Here is a 25,526-nt window from a genome sequence, read left to right as displayed (position 1 = left end):
CCATAAATTTTCACTTTCGTGGAGCTTAATCATGTCTAAAACCTCTAAGCAACATGTCATTAGGCCGCGTATTTTTTTCTATTTCTTTTTAATCATATATATTGTTTAATACTTATTAAACTGAGGTTTCTGTCTTTATGCCTTCCATTCACTTTTCTTCTATGCCTTTTGCCTTTTAGGAAAATAAATTCCAGAAGCACAAACTGATATTTAAGTATTACTTTTTTAAATAAATTCCATTCACTTACTTGTACTAGTAACTGATAGAACCATCAATGCTCCAAATTGTATTCAAAAAGATCACTTGGTCCATTGAATAATGTTAAGCAAATGATATTTTTTATGAATATTTTTATGAATTTGTGATTGGATTTCTAATTAATTGGCAAATGTGATTAAGAGTTTTAATGATGTAACTTCAAATTAAGAATTGGTACTAAAAATAACTTAATGTGAATCGCAAGAAAGCATGGGTGGAATCATGTTATTTCTCGACAATTCGTTGTTTCTAGAGGATATGCACATTCATCCACCTAACCAAAGAAAAACGATATGGCAGCAATTGCTCTCTATCACCCTTTAAAATGGTGTGCGTGTGTTGCCGAGTCATTCAAGAGTTGAACCGAGTGATTAAACAAATGACAAAAGAAAAAACAAATCGAGCGAACGAGGAGAATAGAAAAGGAGAGACAATGAATTCTTGGGTTCGGATTTTAGTACTTGTTTCCTGTTCTTGTCGACTCTGCTGTTCGACACAAGTTCAATGTAAGTTCATAGTTTGATTTTCGACCAAATTGTGTTTGTTCGGATTTTATGATTAATTTACATAACATGGGCAGGTGGAAATGAAGAATACGACTAGATTATGTTCGAATAAACTAATCGTGACCGTCAATGGCGAATTCCCGAGACTGAATTTATACACTCGAGAAGACGATACAATGCTTTTCAAATTCATTAACCATGTCAAATACAATGTTTTTATACATTGGTTAGGACCCAAATACACAATGTCCAATCCAGACAGGGCAAAGTTATGTGTATAACTTTACCGTCACAGGCCAAAGAGAGACATTGCTATGGCATGCGCATATTCTCTGGCTACGGTCCACGGTCCATGGGGCGATTGTTATCTTGCCTAAGGCCGGTGTGCCTTATCAGTTCCCGAAACTGGACGACGAAGTTGTTGTTGTTCTAGGTGAGTGGTGGAAATCCGATATTGAAGATATCATCAACGAAGCACTCAAGTCTGGACTGGCACCGAATGTCTCAGACGCTCACACCATAAATGGTCATCCCAGACCGATCTCCAATTATCTTTCCCGGGGCACTCCCTTTTCCTTTTTCCACAATTCAGAAAACATTGATTGAAACTATGATCTCTGATGTGAATCTCTTTTCCGATCATATGCAGAAGGCTTTACATTACTGATTGAAAATGGAAAGACCTATATTCTACGCCTCATCAATACTACACTCAATAAAAAACTCTTTTTCAAGATTGTCGGCCACAAGCTCATTGTCGTTGAAGTCGACAGTACATATGTTAAACCATTTAAAATCGATACGATCGTAATTGCCCCAGTCCAAACCACTAATGTCCTTGTCTCAGCCGGTCAAAAGTCTGGTAAATACTTGTTCGTAACCTCCCATTTTGTGGACTCTCCTATCGTAGTCGATAACTTTACCGCAACAGCAACCTCACACTACTAGGGCACACTCGCCAACACAGCCACAACTCCCACTACCCCACCACTGCAAAACGTGACACTGATCGCCAACAGCTTTACAAACTCTCTCTGTGCCCTCAATTCCAAGAAATACCTTGCATTAGTCCCACAAACCATCAATCACAATCTTTTCTTCACCGTTGGACTCGGGATCAGCCCTTGTCATACTTGCAAAGCAGAAAGTCATGTAGTAGCCGCTATCAACAATGTGACGTTCGTCATGCCCACCACGGACTTACTTCAAGCACATTACTTCAAAATCAGTGGTGTTTTCACCGCTGACTTCCCCGATAACCCGCCACACGTGTTAACTACACCGAAACTCAACCAAGTAATCTACAGACCACAAATAGAACAAAGGTCTTCAGACTGGCTTATAACTAGATAATACAACTTGTTTTACAAGATACTAGATCTTAACCCCTGAGAATCACCCCATCTGTTGCGGAATACGACTATCGGATAAAGCAAAATCGCAACTGATAATTTGAGAAAATGAAGATAAAGAAGACATAAATTTTACGTGGAAACCCCCTAAATAATATAGGGTAAAAACCACAGACAACGGTAGAAGAATTTCACTATGAGAAAATATGAATTACAACTTCTCTCGATCTAACAAGGAGAAAACAATGATAATTCTCTCTTGATAAAAAGGAGAAAACAACTCTCAAGAAAACTCTCTAAATTCTCTAGTATTAGGAGAAAGCTAGAATGATTTGGGAAGATTTTGAAGCTAAATAGGTTAGGGAATTTATAGTTGAAGCTTAAGGACTAATCTTGTAAATAATCTAAAGTTTAGAGACTAAATGAGCAATTTTCCCATTACCATATTTTTAAAAAAAAAATCAAGCTGTAATTTTCGGTGGAATGCTTTCAGTGGAATTCGGTGCATTCACACCAATTTTCAACAATCTCCTACTTGAAGATTTGATTGGAACAATCATATCTTCACACTATTCTTTCTACCTTGTACCTTTATGTTGCTTACGTTTCTGACAGGCTATAAGAGGATCGACACCAAGTAAATTTATCAGCATTGATCACTTTCGTCATGAAATCTGCTATATTGTCTTTGGTATGGATCTTCTACATATGTACCGTCCCTTCTTCCGCCTTTTCACGAATGAAATGGTACTGAACTCGTAAGTGTTTTATCCTTGAATGAAATATTGGATTCTTTTCTAGATGCAAGGCGCTTTGACTATCACAAAACATATAGACATACTCTTGATTGTGTCCAAGCTCCTTCAATAACATCTTCAACCAAAATTGCTTCTTTATTGGCTTGTGTAGCTGCTACATATTCTGCTTTTGTTGTTGACGTAGCCACAACTGACTGCAATTTTGAAACCCAGCTTACAGCTCTACCAACAACTTTGAACACATATCATGTTGTAGGTTTTCTTTTATCCAAATCCCCTGCATAGTCATAATCAACATACCCATTGATAAGTAAATTTGATCCTCCGTAATATAATGTAACATTTGAGGTCCCTTTGATGTATCTCGGGATCCTCTTTACTGTATTACAATTCTCTTTGCCTGGATTTTCCATGTACCGACTAACCACTCCCACTGCTTGTGCAATGTCTGGTCTCGTGCATATCATAACGAACATTAAACTTCCCACTGCCGATGTATACGTCACTCGTGACATCTACATCCTCTCTTCTTCACTACTAGGACTCATACTGGAGGATAATTTGAAGTTAATAGGAAGAGGAGTAGAAATTAGCTTACAATCTTACATGTTCAATCGTGACAAGATCTTCTTCAAGTAAATCTTTTGTGAAAGCCAAATCTTCCTATTACTTCTGTCTCGGTGAATTTGCATCCCTAGAATCTTGTTGTTGATCCCAAGTCCTTCATTTCAAATTCCTTAGCCAGTTGTGCCTTTAATTCTTCAATATGATCATTGTTGGGTCCTGCAACCAACATGTCATCCACATACAACAATAATATAACAAAATCGTTATCACCAAACCTATTGAAATAAGAACAAGGGTCTAATTAAGTCTGTTGTATCCAAGGCACATAATGAAGGAATCAAATCTCTTATACTAACACCTCGGCGCATGCTTTAGACCGTACAGAGATTTGTTCAACCTACAAACCAAGTTCTTCTTTTCTTTTTCTTCAAAACCTTCAGGCTGGAGCATGTAAGTTTTTTCTTTAAGATTTCCATGAAGAAAAGTTGTTTTAACATCTAGCTGCTCTAGATGTAAGTTTAATGTAGCACACATTACCAAGACTACTCAAATTGTTCTTAGTCGAACCACAGGAGAAACGATTTCATTGAAACCAATACCTTCTTTTTGAGCATATCCTTTGACCACCAGTCCTGCACGATACCTCTCAACTTGATCGTCACCATTTCGCTTGATTTTGAAGACCCATTTTTTACCAATTGGATTCATTCCTTGTAGTAGTGGCACAAGGTCACATGTATTATTTTTATGAAGGGCTTCAATTTCTTCTTGCATCACCATCATCCACAGTGAAGTATCTTAGTTGTTTATTACCTCCTGGTATGTTGATAGCTCACCGTCCTCTGTTAATAGATAATATGCAATATTTCCTTCTATAACATAATCTGAGTGCCAATTGGGACGTATTTTCACACGATCTGATTGACGAGTTGTTGGAGCTTAATAACTCTCTGGTTCTTGTTCATCATGTGTTGGTTCTGCTTCAGAAGAATCTCATTGTACAAACTCCTTTTCCACATGTATCTATGTAGTCTCTGACTTTTCAGCGCTATCGTCGTCTTCTTTTCTTTGTAGTTTATCTTCTACAAATATAACATCCCTGCTGATAAACACTTTGTGGGCAGTGGGATCTCACAAGCGATACCCCTTTACTCCATCAGCATACCCCAAGAATTTGCATTTCCTGGATTTTGGATCCAACTTTGAAATTTCTTGGGAGTTGTACATCATGTACACAATACTTACAAATACATGGAGGTTTGAATAATCAGCTGGTTTACCAGTCCACATCTCTATTGGTGTCTTTAGCTCTATTACAGTTGATGGAGTGCTATTCACCAAATAACAGGCGGTATTGACTGCTTCTGCCCAAAATGATTTTTCTAGGCCTGCAGCCCTCAACTTTGCTCTTGTTCTTTCTAACAAGGTTTTGTTCATCCGCTTTCCCACTCCAATTTGTTGAGGAGTATTTGCCACTGTGAACTGTCTTTTGATGTCTTCTTTTCTGCAAAAGTCATCAAATTCTCCACTTGTGTATTCTCCTCCATTATCTGTACGGAAACACTTGATCTTATTTCCAGAATCAAGTTCCACTCGCCCTTTGAAGATTTTGAAAGTGGAAACACATCTGACTTCTTCTTAATAGGGTACACCCAACATCTCCTGGAGTAGTCATCAATAAATGAGACAAAGTATTTTGATTCACCTAGGGATGTAACTGGTGCTTGCCATACGTCAGAATGAACCAATTCTAGAACACTTTTGTCTCTAGAATTTGATGTGTTGAATTTCAACCGGTGCTGCTTACTTGTTATGCAATACTCACACAAAGTAAGTGATACCTTTGTTAAGCCTGGAAGTAGCTTTTGCTCCACAAGGACTTTCATTCCTTGTTCTGACATGTGTCCAAGTTTATGATGCAATAGCATTGCAGAATCTGAATTACATAAGGCAACAGAGGCTTCTACTTCTAGTAAAGTCTCTCCCTTCAGCATGTACAAGTTTGATGCTATCTTTTCGTCTTTCATCACCACTAGCGCTCCATGGAACACCTTCATGATTCCTTTCCGTGTTTCAATCTTGCTTGCATTATTATCCAACAATCCATCGGATAATAAATTTTTCTTCAGGCCTTTTACTTGACACACATCTCCAACAACTTTAATTGTTCCATCATACATATTCAATTTGATGGTTCCAACGCCAACGATCTCTAAGGCATGATCATTGTAACTATACACAAATCTTCTTGTGACAAGTTCATAATGATGAAACCATTTTCTTCTTGAGGTCATGTGATATGTTGCTCCCGAATCAATGAGTCATATATCTGTAAATCTTTTTCTACATTCCACAGTGGTTGACATTTCACAACATAGAGCATCTCCATCATCTGAAGTGTTTGCGGTATTGCCTTGTGGATTGGAGTTTTTATTTAGACTTCAACAATCCTTCTTCAAGTGATCATTCTTTCCATAATTGTAGCACTTTAAATTCTTTTTGCTTCTCAACTTTGATCTACCATGTTTGTGACTACTGCTTTGGCCACGTTCTGTTGATCTCCCTCTCATCGTTGTTAAAACTTCTGTTTGTTGAAGATTTACTTGTTTGTCTTCCTTGTTCTTGCGCCGATTTTCTTCTTGTGGAATAGCAGCTGCAATGTCATTGAAGACTAGACTGGTGACATTACTGTTTGTCAAGTTGATGATGAGTTGATCATACGAATCTGGTAGACATTGAAGTAGAAGTTCAGCACGTTCTTGTTCTCTTATTGTACATCTTAAGGATGTAAGCTGAGAAAATAAAGTGTTTAGTGTGTTTAAGTGCTCCGTCACTGAATTAGATTCTAGCATCTGGAGAGCGTACAATTTCCTCTTAAGGAAAATTTTATTATGCAACGATGTTGCCTCGTACAATTTGGTGAGATGATCTCATATTTTCTTAGCTGTATTTTTCTCCTCGATGCTTGACAATACTTCATCTGCTAATGCTAGATGAAAGTTTATCATAGCATTCCCATCCATTTCGATCCATTTTTTGTCATCCGTAAAATCTACCAGCCTTTCACTGATAATTGCTAGACAACCGTCTTTCCTCATGATGGCCTTCATCTTCAATTTCCATAATGAGAAATTTCTTCCATTGAACTTTTCAATATCAAATTTTATTGCCATAGCTTCTATTACGGATAGCTCCCACTATTTCACTATCGTGAATAGTTCTCTGGAACCTTCAAAGAATGAGTAATACCTTCTTACTTTCTTATGTTGGAGGATCCACCTTTTGGTGGCAATCACAAAGACAATAAGTATATATTACACGCTCAAATATGGCTCTTGATACCAATTGTTGTGGAATATGGCTATCGGATAGAGTAAAATCGCAACTGATAATTTGAGAAAATAAAAATGAAGATAAAAAAGACACAAATTTTACGTGAAAACCCCTAAATAATATAGGGTAAAAATCACGGGCAACGGTAGAAGAATTTCACTATGAGAAAATAGGAATTACAACTTCTCTCGATCTAACAAGGAGAAAACAATGTCAATTCTCTCTTGATAAAAAGTAGAAAACAACTCTCAAGAAAACTCTCTAAATTCTCTAGTATTGGAAGAAAGCTAGAATGATTTAGGATAATTTTGAAGCTAAATGGGTTAGGGTGTTGAAGCTTAAGGACTAATCTTATAAATACCCTAAAGTTTAGAGACTAAATGAGAAATTTTCCCATTACCATATTTTCAACAAAATGAAGCTACAACTTTCGGTGTAATGCTTTCGGTGGAATTTGGTGCATTCACACTAATTTTCAACACCATCCACTTGCATGGATTCAATTTCTTTGCCGTCGGTAGGGGACTCATAAACTATAATCCGAAAACCGATCCTCGAAACTTCAATCTTAAGGATTAATCTTGTAAATACCCTAAAGTTCATAGACTAAATGAGCAATTTTCCCATTACCATATTTTCAACAAAATCAAGCTGCAACTTTCGGTGTAATACTTTCGGTGGAATTCGGTGCATTCACACTAATTTTCAACACCATCCACTTGCATGGATTCAATTTCTTTGTCGTCGGTAGGGGACTTGGAAACTATAATTCAAAAATCGATCCTCGAAACTTCAATCTCGTCGATCCAGTCGAGACAATTGGGGTACCATCTGGTGGATGAGTATCTGTAAGATTCCGAGCATATAACCCAGGTAAAGAACGATGTTCCAATGATTTCACAAAATCTTTCCCATATTCATTAATACACTAAATCTGTTGATTTGTTTGGAAAATTTGCAGGAGTTTGGTTCATGCATTGCCATTTGGAAATTCATACGACATGGGGATTGAAGATGGCATTCTTGGTGGACAATGGAAAAGGACCTAACGAGTCACTTATTCCCCCTCCAAGTGATTATCCAAAATGTTAAGGAGGCCGCTGAGATATTTAAACATGCAAAGTGATGAGGTGAGTTGAATTTGTTTCTTGGGTAAATAATGTAAGAATTTACTCAAGCCTGTTTCAATAACATTTGATTAAGCATTGTTGCTGCTGTTACTATTTCTTAAATTTTTGTAATGTTCAGAAACTTTTATTTAAATCTAAAACATCTAAATCGAAACAAAAAACAATATTATCGTCATGAAAACAGAAACATTCATAAGATTTTATGTAAGAGGTTATGAGCTTATATCAATAACTGATATCTAATTTAAAATCATTATTTTTTTATCATGAACATACATAAAAAAATTTGTAATGTATCGAAAGCTTTTATTTAAATTTCAAACATCTAAATAAAATGTTAATAACAAATAATTAATTAATCCCAAAATTTTATTCAAAATTTATTATCATCCTTCGACACTCACCATCCAAAATTCTAAATGACTAAAAGAAAAAAAAAAGATCTAAAATTCTCTTTCACTTCACCGCGAAAATGACCAAACACGTGTTTATACTAACGCTCTAGTTTTCCAATAGGTTTTCCCTTCAACGTCACCTCTCTTATTATGAACCGTCGTGTGACGATCTTGTTGGTCAAGTTTCTTTGCTTAAGTCGAGCATGTAACTCTTTAATTCGTCTTTTGGTATTAATATTGTTTTATTCTATTGAAGTATTCTAGAACGAGTCTAGAATGTTGAATGATCTGCTTTGTAGATGTGCATGTGGTGATGTGTAGCTGTGCATGTGTTGAAGGGATGTTAAGGTAGGTAGTTAGTCGGTTATACCAGAATAGGGATGTCACACCCCAAAAAATGAGGCTTGATTGATAAGGAAACTACTTGAGAAGATGAAGAAGTGACAATAAATCACAGTTATTTAGGTTGCACCCTGATAGTTAATTATGTTTCAATGGCATTTGAAGTTGCTTTAATTAGTTAAATTACTTTCAACAAATCAAACAATTGTGATTTACGTTTATTGTTTCATCTTGCAATTTTTACTTTTATCAAACGATTACTCACCATGGACGTCCAAATGGCTAATTCTAAAGTTGTGTTTTCTTTTATCTCCCATAGGTCCCTTGTCTTCCGTGATGTCCATTTAGCTGACAGCAGGTGTAAGGTTTCTCGTCGTCACCATCAAATGGCATCTAATGGAACTGTCTATGACATGTCTGTAGATCCCGTGACGGAGGTTGTTGTCACTGTTGGGCAGGTAATTTAAGATCTTGTCATTTCTAAAGGAATAATTGCCATATTCCAATGAAAGCTTCAAGCGATACCTCAATTACTGATACGGGTCCCTTAAATCCATCGTATGGTTAAACACTACACATTAATAACTAACCTCTAGTTAACCGCTTGACATAATTTTCAGATGCCTCATGCTTGAAATCCTCATTTGAATTGATATGCGGTTACTTTTTACTTGTAGGATAAGAAGATAAATATGTTTGACATTTCTAGTGGAAAGCTTGTTAGATCATTCAAGCAAAACAAAGATTTGGGTGACCCAATAAAGGTGATTTATGAGTTTTGAGTTAATAATCAGTAGGATGTAATCATCAACGTTTCTTCTACTGACACATAAATATGTGCGTCAGGTTACAATGGACACTAGAGGCAGCTACATCGTATGTTCATTTTCAAACAATTCTATATGCGTGTATGATTTTACAAGTGGAGAGATGATTGCCCAAGCTGTAGGACATGGAGAAGTTGTGACTGGTGTCATTTTTTTTTACCAGATTGCAAGCATATAGTTTCTGTAAGTTTTTCTCATGCTTAATTATATTTTTTTGACATCATGTATCATGTCTGGATTGAATTTGAACTAATTCAAGGTAACTTGTTTGTATATTCATTCACTCAAATTCTTCTCAATTTTATGATGCATTCAGGTAGGTGGCGATGGTTGTATTTTTGTGTGGAAACTTCCCAGTCGCTTGGCTTCCAGGATGCTACAGAAAGGGAAGGAAAAATCTCTTTTGTTGTCTCCAAGGGCCCTATACATGCCATTGGCCTTTACTCGAACCAGAATTTCTGGAGAGGAAAACAAGTCATGTAGTTCCAAGATTTCATCGGTAGCTCAGAGGTGCAGCCAACATAAACAAAGAGCGAATTGTCATGGATGGGATTCCCAAGAGACTTATGCATTTAGATTAAGCGTTTCTAGACTTCCAAAATGGGCACAAGACAAAGTAAGGAGCACTGATTTTGTCAGGAGAAATCTTGATATCACTTCACCTCAGGTATTATTGAATATTGATGGTAGACTTTGACATGATGATTTGCATTCATACTTCCAACGTAAAAAGGCATAGGAAAAAGAAAAGTGCTTTCCCGGACCTCATTTATAGGATCAATAATAAATCTCGTCCAATTTTTTCTGTCGTGGTCTCATAGTAAATAAAACCAATAAGGTTTTTGGAACACGGAAACTTCCATCAGGGTCTAAGGATAGTCTACTCAATGGATAACTATATAGCTTTAGTGTTTGGAAAGTTTCAGTGAAAGCTTACCATAAAAGAGGGCTGTACTTTGTGTTTCTATAACCATGCATACTGAGACACGATTGGTTTCCTATTTTCAGTTCGGCTCTTTTCAGCCATATTACTTTCAGTTTTAGCCGGATTTATTCATAGATATAAACTGATCACTTTATTCCTAAAAGCATTAGGAGAATTTTCACCATCTCTTGTAGCAAAAAAAAAAAAAAGTCAATGATGAATGGTTTTGCATTTCATTGATCCTTGTTTATCTTTCCCATTGATGCCTCCAGCAAATGCAAGTAGACCCAAAAATTTCATCACCTTTGATTAGCAGTGGTGGGAACTATGGTTTATTGAGCTATGAACACCAAACAGCATCTGATCGTTGCTCAGGAGCCAGCAATTCGTGCCCCAGTGACATATGCAGCAGTAGTTCCAATGCTACTACCGAAACCCAAAGTTCTGCATCACCAGATAAACTAGTTCGGTGAGGTTTAAACAATCTATTCTCTTATGCTTTGCATATGTTATGTTATCACTCACCATTAGTTTCTAACTTTTTATCCTAATGCCTCGTGGTCCTTTAACTCTCAGCAGCTCTGCAGCTGAAGATCATTGGTTTATTGTCTACAATGTACATCTGGATCTACTAAACTCCCCAGAGGTGCAAAATCTTGAAGACGTAAAGATGCCAGTGTCATCACCAAAACTAGGTAAACCCAAGTTTTTTTCTTCTTGAAATCAAAGTTTTACTGCTCTACTGAATGGCTGCAAAGTGGAAGAAATAGCTACAAATTTCTCAAGGCCAGTTCATTGTAATTCATCATGATGGAAAGATTCCAATGAAATTCAGGATGAAACTGAAGATATAAAACAACAATGTTTATTCATGGACTTGATACTATTAAAGTGCAATGTCAAGAAGGAAAACTAATGGATCCATATGTTACAATGGGGGAAATTAACTAAAGTAAATATTAGCCTAAGATGAGCTATTATTAACCCTTTTGGCATATCTTTTGCAGTGCAAGGCCTAGCTGAGATGCCAAGAGAAAGTGAACATTCTTTGGGTCACGGGCCATTTCATTGATGATGGTAAGACTGCTACCTCAGAACATACTTGTCTTAGTAGCTAGCCAGGAGGAAGTTCCCGATGTGATAGAGCAATTTTATTATGATAAAACAGAGCAAAGTGCTATGGATGTTAATGCTTTCTATGTGAAGTCTGAGGAGAGTGATCTGTTCAAGGAGCATTTTGGCAACCTATCTGCAACACTCGAGGTTAGTTTTCATGCGTGGTATTTTTTTTAAAGTAACTTGAAGTTTCAACATGTTTTTTCATTCAGAATATTGGGAGAAAAGGGATCAGATGTGGCTAGAATTGGGTCAGTCGATATTCTTTGAGCCTTAGGCCCAATAAGCTAAAGCTTGAAACTGAAACTGATGTTGCTTTAGTATTTAAACTGGGGTAAATTTACATTTTGATACGTGATATTGGTTTCAAGGTTCAATTTGGTACCCAAATTATTATTGGTCTAATTAGCTATCTGAAGGTGGTCTCGAGGATCAATTTGGTAACTATACTTTTTACGATCTAAATAGGTACCTGAATTTTTACATTTTGGTTTACATTAGTATTTGAACTTGGCTTCAAGATTCAAATAAGTAATTTACAATCAGTACCAATTTGGTCTGAAAAGTCAAGTTCATGTACCAATTTGAACTAAGAAATCAAATTCATGTGCCTAATAAGACGAAAGGAAACTTTAATACCAAATTGAACCTTGAAGCTAATGACATGCACCAAAATGTATATTTACTCTTTAAACTATGGGTGTTTTAACATTTGAGAAGACAAAATTCTCCCGGAAAACAAAAGAAACAACCGAATTTTTTTTTCTTTTAGCTGATTTTCTTTCTCGTTATTTCTTACCAAATGCGGTGTAAAAGTTAATGTTTGACATTACAAAAAGTACTTGACAGACCATATAAACCATTTGGTTGACCCCAAAACTTTCAAAGTCTTATTACTGTGTTTACAGGTTGAGAAAACGCAATCATCTACTAGGAGAAGGTACTCTTCGCAATATTTTGTACGGCGGGATTATTTAGTTGGCTGCAAAAGATTTTTTAACCCGTCCATGCAAAAGAACGAATCGACCACCAATATCACTTTGGAGGAAGTCACGCAGGTGGAGTAAAGCTTGGAATTTTTTTGGGTTTATTAACAGAAGGAGTGTTAACAAAGATGAGGATGAAGATAGGTATAGTAGAGCTAATGATGTGGGGAGGTCGAATTCGGAATCTTGGCCAGAGTTGAGAGGGGGTAATCCAAAGAGTTTGAGGAGCAATAGCAGTGTAAGCTGGAGGAGTTTGAGTAGTTTAGGCAGACCATTTGTCGGTGAAAGGAAGAACTGTGTTGAGTCAAATGGGCACTGTAAGAAGAGAGATGAATTTGCGTTGGAAAGGAATAGGAGTGCAAGGTATTCACCGAATAACATCGATAATGGACTGTTAAGATTTTACTTGACTCCGATGAGGGGCAGCCGGAGATGCGAGTCAGGCAAAAGCAACGCAAGCCAACATTCCATTGCTAGGAGCTTACCGAGGTTGTATTGAATCTGAGATTCATTAGGTATTTTCTTTGGTTTTTAATGTTTACTAATTTTGCCGCATTTCACACATTGACCTGTTTCATATTCTTCTTGTTGGTTGGATAAAACAAAACATTAGTCTGTATTTTATGGACAAAATTGGTTTCTTTTTGTGTTTTGATAGCTGAGTTATTGCTAAATCGATCTCATACATTGCATATTCCTAGTAGAAAAAGAAGAAAAAAACAACCAAATATCATCAGAACAAACATCACATCCAGTTCTAATTCACAAATTCATAACAATAATATAATAAAATCTTCAAATCAAGTCTACAAATTCCGAAGCCATGTTTGAGTCCTATGCTAAAATGTATTGTTCAAAGGTGTCCCGCCACCCTTTTATACGTATACCACCTTGCAATCCAGAGATATACCAGGAAGTTAAACAGACTGAGGAGAGCTAGAAGCCAAAAGAAAGTCAAGATGACCCCTAATCAAGTTATTGGGATCCATCCGAGCTTCTCGTCCCGAGTGGTTATCTTTGTCACAGTGCTCAAGTAGTTTCCTAGTGCATCAGTCGTTAGTGAACCGAGGCTTCTCATTGCATCAGGTGCTTGGTCGTAGAAAAACTGAGTTGTCCGACGATTGTGAAAACTTCGACACATCAGACTAGAAAATATTCAGGGACCTGCCAGAAGATTGACATGGGGATAGTCTCGAGATCATAGTAGTTGTTCTTCTGGACAATTCGAAGCTGGACAACCTCCAAGATACCTGCAGTGATCATTGCAAAGATGGAAAGGACAAGGTCAATGCCCATTCGTTGGAGCATGGTGAAGCCTCGTTCATTGCCTGTGAATTTCCTAGAAAATGGGACGATGATTCTGTCGTACACGGAAGCCCAAAAGATAACATTGAGAGTGTTGAAAAGAAAGAGATGCTGAAGAAATCTTGAAGCTCGGGCCCATGTGTTGATCCGTTATGTTGCCTTGCAAAACAAACAGTGTTCATTTGGCTATAAACAGTAGCAAAGACGATTCCCATACCGGAAGCAATCTGATAACCGATTTCAGCTCCTCAACTTGAGTTACGGTGCACAGCCTCCACGAGTTTAATGATTCACCGATATAGTCACTTTGAGTATCTACTACAGCCTTGTCAATTGTCAAATAACCTACAAGTTCAAAAATTGAAATAAAATCAAATCAAGTAAAAGGCAAGGTTGTCTACGTAAACTAAGTATAAGCAAAATTGTTACCATTAACAACATACTTCAACTTATCCCTGTGCTCTAGCTTTAGGCTCTCATGAATAACAAATTCATGGTTAGCAATCTCTTAAAGGAGAGACAGATCTGTAGGAACTTTGACGTTGAGTTTTCTGAAGGATGCAACAATAACCTGACAAATCCTTGTAAGTGGATTCCCCCAGGTTTCTGAAGGCGATACATTCGACTACCAGCAAAGAAAAATGCAACGGCAACAACCATTGCAACGGCAACAACCATTGCAACAGCTGGAATTCCACCCCAGTCCCACCCAACATTCATTTGCATCCATACTAGAACAGAAGAAGTAATAAATGCTCCGATATTGATCGAGAAGAAAAACCAATTGAAGAAAGAGCTCTTTTTTCCTCTCAACTTCATCAGTTTCATCAAACTGATCAGCACCAAAAGACGACACACATGGCTTAATCGCACCAATAACAAGAGCAATTAAGTATAAGGCCACAAAGAAGACTGCAGTTTGTCCTTCAGTTGGTAGCAAACATTCTCATTGCACGATGGCTTTAATCTAAGTGCAATATTCTTTGTAGCCTTATACTTGATTGCTCTTGTCAATGGTGTGATTAAGTCATGTGTGTCGTCTTTTGGTGCTGACCAGTTTGATGAAACTGATGAAGTTGAGAGAAAAAAGAAGATATTTTTCTTCAATTGGTTTTTATTCTCAATCAATATCGGAGCATTTATTGCTTTTTTTGTTCTAGTATGGATACAAATGAATGTGGGGTAGGACTGAGGTTTTGGAATCCCAGCTGCTACAATGGCTGTTGTCGTTGCATTTTTCTTTGTTGGTAGTCGAATGTATCGCCTTCAGAAACCTAGGGAATCCACTTACAAGGATTTGCCAGGTTATTGTTGCATTCTTCAAAAAACTCAACGTCAAAGTTCCTACAGATTTGTCTCTCCTTTACGAGATTGTTAATCATGAATCTGTTATTCATGGGAGCCGAAAGCTAGAGCACACGGATAAGTTGAAATATATTGTTAATGGTCAACAATTTTGCTTATACTTACTTTACATAGACAACCTTGCCTTTTACTTGATTTGATTTTATTTCAATTTTTGAACTTATAGGTTATTTGACAAGTCTACAATAGATACTCAAAGTGACTATATCGGGGAATCATTAAACCCGTGGAGGCTGTGCACCGTAACTCAAGTTGAGGAGCTGAAATCGGTTATCAGATTGCTTCCAGTATGGGCATCAAAAATCGTTTTTTCTACTGTTTACAGCCAAATGAACACTATGTTTGTTTTGCAAGACAACACAATGGATCAACACATGGGCCCGAACTTTAAGATTCCTTTGACATCTTTTATTCTTTTCAACAGTCTCAGTGTTATCTTCTAGGCTCCCGTGTACGACAGAATCATCGTCCCATTTGCTAGGAAATTCACAGGCAATGAACGAGGCTTCACCATGCTCTAACGAATGGGTAATTGGCCTTGTCCTTTCCATCTTTACAATGATCATTCCAGGTATCTTGGAGGTTTTCCGACTTCAAATTGTCTAGAAGAACAACTACTACGATCTCGAGACTATCCCCATGTCAATCTTTTGGCAGGTCCTTAAATATTTTCTAGTCGGATGTGCCGAAGTTTTCATACTTGTCGGACAACTGGAGTTTTTCTATGACCAAGCACCTGATGCAATGAGAAGCCTCTTATCGGCTCTCTCACTAACGACTGATTCACTAGGAAACTACTTGAGCACTGTGCTGGTTATCACTGTGACAAAGAAAACCACTCAGGGCGGGAAGCTCGAATGGATCTCGGACAACTTGAATAGGGGTCATCTTCACTACTTCTTTTGTCTTCTAGCTCTCCTCAATCTGCTTAACTTCTTGGTGTATCTATGGATTGCAAGGTGGTATACGTATAAAAAGGTGGCGGGACATCTTTGAACAATACATTTTAGCATAGGACTCAAACATGGCTTGGGAATCAAGAGCAATCAAATATAAGGCTACAAAGAAGACTGCAGTTTGTCCTTCAGTTGGGTCGCAAACATTCCCATTGCACGATGGCTTTAGTATGGGAATAGAAGACGATAATGCCAAGAGTGTCATACCCTTCAAGAAAAACATATAATTATCGACCAAGGTATCGAGTACAGTCGCTTTTACTCGACAAAACTAAAATGCCTCTATAAGATACCATCAGCATATACATTCCAAGAATATAACAGTTTTAGAAAAAAAAAGTGATAAGTGTTTTATTTGGTTAATATTTTGCTTTTAAATTGCTCCTTATTCGTTGATTTTTTGGCTTATTCGTTTGTTTTGTTTCATTTTCTATACAGTACACTAGATTCTGAAAATTACACTAAAATAACAGAATTCTGCAGTTTTTTTTATTTTCGGAATCAAAACTGAATTAGTGGGCATGACTTTGGGCATGACGCATCTTACGAGGCGATGACATCAGCACCTTCTATAAGGTCCAGTCAGCGCTTCTAGAAGAACTAATGGATAAGTTGCACGTTTCGGCAATTCGAATTTGAATTAAACTCATGTTTTAGGATATTATTTTATATATTATATTTTATCTTATATTTGTTTTATGTATTTTAGTTTAAATAGTTTTAAATATTTTAATTAAGATTTTTTTTTATTTTAGGATTATCTTTACCTTGTTTTAGGATTTTGAAGGCTATAAATACCCTCTCATAGTAAGCCTAGAAATATATCTCTCTACAACTGAGAATTTACTCTTTTTCTTTTCTCTAGCTTTATAAAATTATCTCTTCTATTTTCTTTCAAGTTTTTCGTATTTTTTAATTTTATTTTATGTTTTTCAAATATGTTAAGTATGACTTTTGTCATGCTTAGCTAATTTTCTTTAAAGCCAAAGGCTAAATCGATGACTCAATTCCAAACGTGAGAATTGTAAGACACTTAAATTGCTTCGAATATCTCTCTCTGTTTCCTGGGCTTATTTTCAAATCAAAACAATTTTCAAAACCAAAAGTCTACGTTGGTCTTGATGTTGTTATGGTTAACGTGGGAGGAAGGATCGGCTTATTGAAGCACATTTCACTTCCTAGGAACACATTTAGCAAAATTGTTTGCTAAGAGAAACTGAAATCGAAATCGGTTATTGTTGGAACAACATAATTCGAGTCGGCATCTTTTCGAGACTCAACGTTTTTAGATCTACAACATTGTTGTTGCTTAGATCAATTCACAAACTGATATTAAAGATTGCACTTGGGTATTTGATATACAAAGCATAATCACAAGGATTTGTCCTTGTAGACAAATAACCGGCTTGAATCCTAAAGTAAAGATCTATTTCGATGATCCGAGGAAACTGAGTAAAAGATGAAAGCCTGAAGCTACTTTTCACAATAAGTATTCTTTTCAAACTCAAATTACTATTTTATTCTATTTATTATTTATTATTTATTATTATTTGTTTTTATCTTATTTTCAAGCAGTCTTTCAAAATCCCCCTATTTTATCTTATTCTTATCTTACCTTTATTTTTATATTTTTATTTATTTTTAATCTTTGATTTAATTCCTATTCAAACTCTATTGTTCAAAAAACAAAAAGATAATTAAATCAGAAACTGCAGTCTATATGGGATTGACCCTTACTTTCCACTTGCTATATTTTTTTTATATTTCTTTTGGGATTAAGGAATTATTTTGACACGAAAACGATGTGTGTCAAATTGGCGCCGTTGCCGAAGACTAACGACATGTACTGATTTATTTTTCTTTTTTTTTTTATTTATGACCAGAAGAAACCCGAGAGAATTAGTAGATATTGACCCGGAAATCGAAGCACGAGCACGAAGAATTCACGCACAAACGTTTCGAGAAAAAATGAAAAGACAAGAAGAGCATAGTTCAGAAACGGAATCAAATCCAGAGACAAACTCTGAAACAGGCGCATATAACAAATATCAAATCCCGATAACAGAAGAACAAACTATCCGAGAGCTAGCCGCAACTCCTGTCACTCAGACGCCATTATGCATCACTTTTCCTAATGGCGAACTCCATTTCAATTAAAGACGAGACTTATTCATCTTCTTCCCACTTTCCACGGCCTTCCCAATGAAAATCCACACAAACACTTATTGGAATTCCACATGATTTGCACTAGCATGAAACCACAGAGAGTTATCGAAGATCAAATTAAATTGAGAGTTTTCCCTTTCTCTTTAGCTGGCTTAACTAAAGATTAGTTATTTTATTTACCTCCAAATTCAGTTAACTTATGGGCTGACATGAGTCGAATTTTTCTTGACAAGTTCTTCCCAGCGGTTAAAGCAAGCGAGTTACGAATGAGCATTCTCTCCATTAGGAAAAAGAGTGTAGAAAGTCTTTATGGCTATTGGGAACGATTTAAAAAGCTTTGCGCAAATTGTCCACAACACGGATTAAGTGAGCAAACGTTATTTCAATACTTTTATGGTCTTTTACCTATGGAGATGAAAATGGTAGATGATGCTAGCGTAGGAGCATTAGTCAACATGACCCTAACAACAGCGAGAGAGTTGATTTCAACCATGGCCGCCAACTCTCAACAGTTTTCAAGTGAACTCAGCCTACGGGTTCACGAGATAAGTACATTTTCCCTTGAAAATAAATTAGATAAATTAACTGATATAGTTAATTCACTTGTTGCAGGAAAATATGGGGTAACAAGAGCATGTGGGATATGCACGAAGCTGGACCATCTGACGGACTACTGCCCGATGATACAAGGAGGCAATGCATAAATCAATGTCGTATGAAACTTTCCAAGTCCTCCACAGGCACCATACAACCCATATAGTAATACTTATAATCTGGGATGACGAGACTACCCAAATTTCAATTATACACCGAATCAAAAGCCATCATATCAACCAAGATCTCCTCAACAGCAAACTCAAAAGCCATCATTGGTGGAAATCATAGAAAAATTAGCAATTCCAAAGTTGAACCGAAACACATTTTTAAGAGTTGGGTAAACAAGTGAGCCGACTGGCTCAAACTGTGGGGAAATTGTAATCACAAGGAAAACTACATTCTCAAACGAAGTTAAATCTGAGAGATAATGTTAGTGACATCACACTCTGAAGTGGAACAATCATCTTACCCGATGCTCCAGAAAAAAAAGCCGCACATCAAGAAGAAACGTCAAATCCAGAAATACAAGGTACATCTAACACACATCCTCCTTCTCATGAAATCGCACCACACTTCCCATCAAGATTGTTAAAGCATGATAAAAGATATGAAGCAAGGGAGGTCTTAGAGGTGTTTCGAAAAGTTCAAGTTAGCATACCTCTTCTTGAAGTAATTCGACAAGTACCGAGGTATGCTCGATTTTTAATGGAACTTTGCACTACAAAGAGGAAATTAATGGGACACTAAAAGGTAAATTTGGGAGAACATATTTTGCAATTTTTTAATGAAAGCTCCCACCAAAGATGAAGGATCAAGGTATGTTCGCCATACCTTGTAAAATAGGTAATTTTAAAATTAAACGTGCAATGTGTGACTTAGGAGCTTCAATTAACATTATGTCATTTTCTATTTATAAAATGATTACTAACGAGACTTTGAAGGAAACAAGAGTAACCATACAGTTGGTTGATCGATCCGTGATTTATCCAGTGAGAATGATGAAAAATGTCTTAGTGAAGGTCGATGTATTATTTTTTCCTGTAGATTTCTATGTCATTGACATGGAACATGATAGGTCGGACACCTATTCCGAAATACTCTTAGGTCGACCCTTCCTAAGAACCAAAGATACAAAGATCGATGTTAAAAGTGGTATACTGACAATGAAATTTGATGGTGAGATCGTTGAATTTGATGTTTACAAAGCAATGAAATACCCGAATCGTGTTGAAATAATTAATTATGTTGATGTTATAGATCCTTTAATTGATGAATATATTGAATCTAATTTTTCTTATAATCTTTCCAGGAATCTTGAACTTTACCACAAATAGGAAAAAAAGGAGTTTGAAAATATTTATTCAATCAAATCTGATTTATTTTTACCTTCATCTAAAACTAAAATTTTACCTTTTGTTTTGCAGGCACCTGAGGTAGAATTAAAGTAGTTACCGAAACACCTGATGTATGGCTTTTTAGGTAAAAATGGAACCTTACCAGTGATCATCTCAAATAAATTATCCGAAGGAGAAGTGGAAGCTTTATTAACGGTGTTGCGTTCGCACAAAGAAGCCATAGGATAGACCATTGCTGACATTAAAGAATTATGTCCCTTGACTTGTATGCACAAGATCAAAATCGAGGAATGAGCAAAGCCATCACGAGAAGGACAACGCCGATTAAACCCACCAATGATGGAAGTAGTAAAGAATGAAATTCAGAAACTCCTTGATTCTGACGTAATCTAGCTGATATCGGATAGTAATTGGGTAAGTCCGATTCATGTAGTTCCCAAGAAAATGGGAGTCACAGTGGTCGAAAATTAAGGGGAATTAGTGCCTCGTAACATCCTAAATATCGGGTTAGTGACCAAATTGTAAAATTTTAGAATTTAATGATTAAATTAGATAAATTGAAAAGTTCAGGGACATGAAAATTTTTGTGTAGGACTGAATATCAAATGAGGATGATTGGAAGGCCAAAATGGTCCTTTGAGCAGTAAATGAATTAAAAATGGGTATGGGTTCAGCTATATACACGTGGAGAGTTGAAAGAAAAGGGAAAAGAAATATTCAAACTCTTCTTCTTCTTCTTCTTCCTCTTTCAACCGTGAGCTACCAAAAAAACAAAGGTGAGTTTCCTTGCTAGTTGATTATCCACTAAATTTAAGTTTGGTTTTTGTTCCTTAGATGATACATAAGTTTAAGGAAAGTTTAAGTTGTCATAAAACCAAAAGATGAAAGAGTTAAGAAGGATTAAAGATGAAAGAGTTAAGAAGGATTAAAGATGAAAGGTTTATAAGTGAAATCTTGGAAGAGAGTTAGTAAATAGAGTTTGAGACTAGAATTGACTTGTCATCAGATAAATAAAAAAGTATGAGGTGTTAGAATTGAATTTGGAGTATGTTGGAAAATTTGTAGGATTCTTAGTTTCAAGAATTATGATGAAATATTGAAGATGAGGATGTGTTATATGAATATAAGATAGATTAAGTTGAGTTAAGTTTACTAGTATGAAAGGAGTTCAAAATGGAAAGTATATGTAAGTATGGGTGAATTTTCAAGCTAAAAAGATGAATTCTGGGCATGGGGTATCGGTATTGTTCATCCACTACTGATACTTCAAAGTAAAAAGGGTCAAAATTTGAGAGAGGGTATCGATACTATATGAATAAGTATCGATATCTTAAGCTAAAATTGGACAAATTATGCAATGGGGTATCGATACCTAAAGGGTAGTATCGATACCAAGGGTACAGATACCATACGGCATGTATCGATACCATTTTGAAAGAAGAATTCCAAAACCGGGAGAAGGTATCGATACCCAAACTGGGTATATCGATACCATAGCTAGGGAAGTATCGGTACCATACATAGGGTACTGATACTACTCAGTGGAAAATTGTATTAAGCAATACTTTTAGCTTAGATTATTAAGAATCAAATTACAATACTTAGAATTCTGATTTGAATATCATATGCATGAATGTGTAGATATCGAGCATAAGCAAGTTACAAAATGACCGAAGAGTTAGGATTGATCAAGAGGGATAAAGTCATAGAAGTTGATTTGGATTAAGTGGGGCAAAGGTGAGTGCATGTTATAGTATAGATGTAGTTTTATGGAAATAAGACTTGTGGTAAGTCTATTTCTTATGTTTAAATTTCATGGTTTAATAGTTATGAACATGCATATATTATGATCATTATAAGCACATGCATAAGTGTTATATGTTTATATGTTTTGATACATGCTATATGATCCATGTAAACATAATCAAATAACATGAGCTATATGACATAATATAGATGATTATATGTACATGTGATACATGGTATGCGATAAGATATATGTGATTATAAGAGAAATGATACGAGTACATGAATATGTGATGAATTAGGGATTATATGGATATATGAAACATATAAATATTCAAGCCTATGTTATATGATATGAAAACTATAGGTATAGTTTGCATGCCAAGAGTCGAGAGATTATATGAGGTCCTTCGGAACATATACGAGGTCTTTCGAGACATACATGAGGTCCTTCAGAACAAATTTTATATGCCACTCAGTGGACAATTATACGAGTTGTGGTGACAGCATATGTGTACAACCTCAATGTACTCGCATACCTTAAGTTTTCAACAATGTACATGGGCACATAAAATATATAAAAAAATTTACTTTCTTATAAGTATGGGTGTTCATTCGGTTAAAACGGTGGCCGACCGAATCGAATTAACCATAACCGAATTAACCAAACTTTTTTTTTCTTTAACTGTTAACCGAACCAAATTTTTTTTCAAACATATTAACCGAACCGAATAAATTTCAGTTAATTCGGTTAATTTCAAATTAACCAAATTTTTTTTAAAATTTTCTAATTTATATAAAATTAAATATTTTTTAATTCAAAAAAAGTTTATAATTAATTTAAATAATAAATAATTATAAAATAAAAATTTTAGATAAATTTTTTAATTAATTAATATTGATTTAAGTTTAAAAGTTATTAGATCTTAAATTATTAATTGGGTTTTAAATGGTTTGGGCTTAGCCCATATGTTATATATAATATATTTAATATTTTTTAATTAAAAAACAGTTTACAATTAATTTAAATAATATATAATTATAAAATAAAAAATTTATATAATTTTTTAATTAATTAATATTGATTTAAGTTTAAAAGTTATTGGATCTTAAATTATTAATTGGGTTTTTAATGATTTGGGTTGAACCCATATGTTATATATAATATATTTAATATTTAAAATTTAATTTCGGTTAATTCGGTTAATTAACCGAATTCGAACCGAATTAACCGTTAACCGAATTCTAAAAATTTTCTTAACCGTTAACCGACCGAACTAATTCGGTAACCGAACCGAATTAATCGAACTAACGGTTAACCGAATTAATTCGGTTATTTGAACACCCCTACTTATAAGTTATCATGTTATTCTTTGTTAATAATGAATCATATGGAATAAGATTGAATAGTGATATGATAGTTGTGATTGTATATGAAATAATTAGGTTGCATGTTCATAATATAGGAAATGCATTTTTGGATTTTTATGCCTCACTAAGTCTGTGACTTAACGTGTGAGTGTTTCACACGTAGGTACCAAGAAACAGGAGGATCAAAATTAGGAGTTGCAGAGATAGCATACCTCTACTAGTAGATCAAATCAGAAGTAATTTGCAAAGTATGTATTTTGTTGTATCAAGTGTGTTGGCATGTAAACAGAATTGTGAATTACATATGCTTTGATTGATTTTGTAATGTTTTGAACATATTTATGTCAATTAGTTAACTTTATTTTAATAAAAGTTTAAAATTTTCATGATTTTTATAAGTGTAAAGATTTTTGAAAAGTCAATGTGACGCCTCGGATTCGTATTCGAGTCGGGTACAGGTTGGGAGTGTTACATTTAATGATATCAGAGCTAAGGTTTAACCGATTATAGGCATAAACCTATGTCCATAGTGTCTTTAAATATATACATGCCAACAAAATAGTGAGAACTTCTGATCTGATAGGGTAAAAAGTATGTTGTTTTGCTAATAAAATTATATGGTTATGTTTTATTAGATGTCCGGACACGAAAGGTCCAGAAGTGAAGCGGGAGATAATAGGCCAACAGAGAGTAGTAATTCACCTGCCCTGGCCACTCAAGGTAAAGAACATACACCTTTTGGAGTGTCTGTACAAGATCAAGATGTTTTCTTCAGGACGTTGGACGCTATCTTGACGCGTTTCCAACCACCTGCTTCTTCAACCCAGAGAATGAATGTAGCAAAATAGTTGAAAGGACTATGAGCTCCTGAGTTCAAAGGTGAAGCTGAGGAAGTCCAATTGTTGCAGACCATTGGCTTAATGATGTAAAGATAATGTTAGATGGGCTCCACTATTCTGATGTGGAGAGATTAGATAGAGTAGTCTCCTTGCTCTGTGAGCAAGCGAGAATTTGGTGGACAAATGTCACTCTGAGGATGACAAGTGACCAAGTGACATGGTTCTTGTTCTTAGAAGAGTTCAAGCACAAGTATATAGTAGATCAATTCATTAAGTAGATGAAACATGAATTTTTGAACCTGAAGCAATTGAATCGCTCTATGTATGAATACGAGTGCGAGTTCAATAAGTTAATTCATTTTGCGACTGAGCTGGTTTCGATCAAGAATGACGCATGCGAGTGGTTTGTTGAGGGCTTGCACTTGAGATTGAAAGAAATGTTGATTATGTTGAACCTGTCCTCGTTTCAAGAGATAGTTAATCGTGCTAAAGCTCAAAGAGAGCTCAAAATGAAAGATTTGGAGAGCAAAGAGTCCAAGCGTCTAAAATAAGTGAGGCTTCATCAAGTTCTGCACCACCTAAGAGAGGTAGAGATTCTGGTTTTCGATCTCAGATGAGGTCTGAGTCAGTGGCATCCTCTGCAAGAGGATCAAATCATATGAGAGCCAGACAAACTCAATCAGTGGGGTTTCGTGTTGGGAAAACAAATCCGGGTCAAGCCAAACAATGTCAGCTCTGTGGAAGAATTCATACTGGAATATTTCGAGTTATCTCTGGAGCTTGTTTCCGATGTGGGGAAACGGGACCTTTCATGTGGGATTGTCCAATGAGGACCGAAGAGCTTCCACAGTCGGAGCGATCTGCTTCGATATATTAGAGAAGAAGGGGAAAGGGTAGAGGAAGAAGTCAGCCTGAATCCTTTACTCAACAAGAAGTGCGCTCTACTGCTCGAATGTATAATATCAAGACCAATGAAGAGTGTGATGATCCAGAGATAATTGCAGGTACTTTCCTACTGTATGAAAAATGTGTAATGGAATTGATTGATCCGGGTTCCACATATTTATATATTAGTAGTAAATTGGTGAGAGAATTGGGAATTTAGTTAGAAGTCACTAGTAATGATGTGGTAATGACGAATCCCTTAGGGCACAATGCTCGGGTAAATAGAGTGTGTCGATGGTGTCCTATACGGATTCAGGGAATTGAATTTCCTACTAATCTGATGGAATTACCCTTTGAGGAATTTGAAGTGATATTGGAAATAGACTGGTTATATCATTATCATGCTAACATTGATTGTAAACTGAAGAGAGTAATTTTGATCAGT

The 25,526-nt window shown here is 35.9% G+C and overlaps 4 pseudogenes; 2 read left to right on the top strand and 2 right to left on the bottom strand.

Annotated features, from left to right (window-relative positions):
• The first annotated feature begins 692 nt into the window (after positions 1–692).
• Positions 693–7,867, top strand: LOC120214019 (annotated as a pseudogene).
• Positions 7,868–13,286: 5,419 nt separating this feature from the next.
• Positions 13,287–14,159, bottom strand: LOC120214009 (annotated as a pseudogene).
• Positions 14,140–14,747, bottom strand: LOC120214086 (annotated as a pseudogene).
• A 270-nt stretch (positions 14,748–15,017) lies between these two features.
• LOC120214008 lies at positions 15,018–16,162 on the top strand (annotated as a pseudogene).
• The last annotated feature ends 9,364 nt before the right edge of the window (positions 16,163–25,526 follow it).

The sequence above is a fragment of the Hibiscus syriacus genome, unplaced genomic scaffold, assembly GCF_006381635.1.
Source record: "Hibiscus syriacus cultivar Baekdansim isolate YM2019G1 unplaced genomic scaffold, ASM638163v2 tig00110050_pilon, whole genome shotgun sequence".
Lineage (NCBI taxonomy): Eukaryota > Viridiplantae > Streptophyta > Magnoliopsida > Malvales > Malvaceae > Hibiscus > Hibiscus syriacus.
Note: the sequence above shows the minus strand (reverse complement) of the source record. Positions and strands in the feature narration are given on the sequence as shown.